The 2,442-nt window shown below is 51.4% G+C and overlaps 1 protein-coding gene across 2 annotated transcripts in view; it reads right to left on the reverse strand.

The window, feature by feature from the left end:
* BRD4 (bromodomain containing 4) overlaps nt 1-2,434 on the reverse strand; it is a 103,360-nt gene extending 100,926 nt beyond the window's left edge. Inside the window, exon 1 of one of the 2 annotated variants that reach the window (XM_003796507.3) lies at nt 2,340-2,434. The gene's annotated coding sequence lies outside the window, so the exon portion shown is untranslated. Of the gene's footprint in view, nt 1-1,693; nt 1,888-2,339 lie in introns of those variants that run through there. The other variant, XM_023517148.1, reaches the window with a different exon arrangement.
* Nucleotides 2,435-2,442: the final 8 nt, after the last annotated feature.

A 2,442-nucleotide genomic window follows, 5' to 3' on the forward strand; every position in this document is an offset into this window, starting at 1 on the left:
GGCCCAGGCTGGATTTGAACCCGCCACCTTAGGTGTATGTGGCTGGTGCCTTAGCCACTTGAGCCACAGGTGCCGAGCCAGCACCAGGATTTTCAAACCACTGAGGTACCAAATGGTTCTCACTTTAGAAACAAAAAAATCCAATTTCTCTCAAATCTATAAATCTCAAGTCATTCAATAACTTCAACTGTGTAACGGGAAAATATTGCACACCCCCAACTTCCAAAAGCAAAAGTGCAATACAGTACAAAGATCACAAAGGCTTGCTCAGAAAGGTAACTTTTGGAAACAAAGTCTAAATTCCTTTCAACAATTCAATAATTTAGTGGAAATTTTACTAAGTGCCCAACGATTCTCTTGCAATTCTTAGCTAATTCCCCCCTCCTCCCCTGCCCTCCCAAGCTAAGGAAGGTAGGCATATAGTAACCCAGAGTAGCCAAACAATTCTTAAAATGCAGTTACTTTCATGTCCAACTTTTCTTCGGTAGACAAACTTCCTCGTCTTCAGCAATTGTACCAGGCTGAATGCTAAGTAATATACATAAATCTGGACTCTACCCGTTCCAGTTAAGATCAACTAAAACAGTCTTAAAAGACAAATTTACTACAGTTTGAGCCTTCAGATACTATGTTTCCAACCAAAACAAGAGGTATACTGAATAACAAGGCAGTAATAAATTTTGTTTCAGATTAGGCTTTTCATGCTAGATTTGGTCAAGGAAACCATCTGTGGCGTTTATCTTTCCCTGGTTGATGTCTTTTGAGGGAAGGAGTTGGTTATCTACAATACCTTAATGGGAAGATAATCCTCATACCAATTAAATATAAAGAAACGTTTTAACGTTTTATTAAATTATTGGCAAGTTCATAAAACAAACCTTATGCCATCCAAAACCTTCTTGAAATTGAACACACACATTCAAAAATCATTCTGAGTATTGCTTTCTTTACAACTTTCAAGAACTACAAATTCAAAGGAGTTTGTAGAGAACTTGACGTCTCCATTCCTAAAAATCTTCCGACCATTATTACAGAACCCAAGACCCACTGGCTTATAGGTACAATGCAACTTATGTTTTTTAACCACGAAATGGTGGAGCCCTCTTAAAGGTAAGCAAATATTTCAATTCTCATGAGGCATATACTCCAAGAGATTATTTGCCTCCAACATATACGGAGAGATAACTGAACCCAACGACAGAGACTTAAACCGCACCGGGCTGCATGAAACGTAAATAAGTAAACAAGCAAATTAAAAATAAAAAAGTCTGGTCTTGAGTAAAAGAGAAGCCACGCAAGAGAAGCACATGACTCATCAACAGGCCTGAAAAGAAGTAGTTACCTCGTCCACTACACCAAAGTAGAATTTCCCATCTTCATTCAAGGCCAGGCCTTGAGGCATCTCAGTCCGGTTAAGTTGTGCTATTTCCGTTTGGGAGAGGGTCATTTTATTTCGCTGAATCACAACTCCCCCACATTCCCACCTCAAACCACCACAAATAAATGAGGCCGTGGCAGGGACGCTGGCCACCACCGACCAAGCAAAACAAAGCGTCGAGCAAGAGGCTGCCAAACAGGGAGTGGGTGGGTCAAGAGTGTCAAACTCGCCCCCCAGGACAACGTTCCCGCCCGCTGTGGCCTGCCTGCAGGTTGGCGTACGGCGGCAACCCACTTCCTCCCTTAAAACACCTACCCCTTTCTCCTCAGAGCTCCGGAGATCGCTATGAAGGTGAAGACACAGAGATGGGGGACGCGCTGCCCCAGCCCGGACAAAATGACCCAGAGGCCAGAGGAAGAGTGCGCCAGGCTCAACCCACGTGAGCGCTCTGGCCTGGCCCGGCCCGCCCCAGGGACTGCTGCCAGGCACGGCGGCACTCCCGGCCACCACGCCAGGCCCGGACTTACCCGGGCCAGCCGCGCCATGGACTCCGCGGCGACCGCTTCCTCCTCCTCCTCCTCCTCACTTGACAAAATGGCGGCGACAGGAAGTGTCGGGAGCCTCGGCCCGCCCCCCGCCCGCCCTCCCCGCCAAGGAGCCCGCGCCCCCGCCTCTCTGGCCGACCCGAACCAGGGGGCAGTGGTGCCAACAGCGCGACAGCCGTGAGCAGCCCCACCGCCCCGACACCAACGGTGCACGCAGGAACGGCCCGGCACAAACGGCGCGAGAGGCCCGCAGGCCCGAGCCCGCGTAGCCCCAGCCTCCCCGCCCCCGCGCCGTGCCGATGGCGTAGGTGGTGGCGCACCGGCCCCATTACGCAATGCAGGTTACGCGGGCCGCGCCGCGGTACCCCACCGACCATCCCATGCCGCCTGCTGCCCAAAAGGACACCGGTCCTCACCTGAGACGCTAGGCCGCACGCCGTCCCCGCCGACCGCTCGCTCGCTGCCGCCGCCCTCTCCCCGGGCTGGTCTGCGCGGCGCCGGGGCCCGCCCGCGGCGCCT

This window comes from Otolemur garnettii, unplaced genomic scaffold (assembly GCF_000181295.1).
Source record: "Otolemur garnettii isolate 467f Iridium unplaced genomic scaffold, OtoGar3 scaffold00105, whole genome shotgun sequence".
Lineage (NCBI taxonomy): Eukaryota > Metazoa > Chordata > Mammalia > Primates > Galagidae > Otolemur > Otolemur garnettii.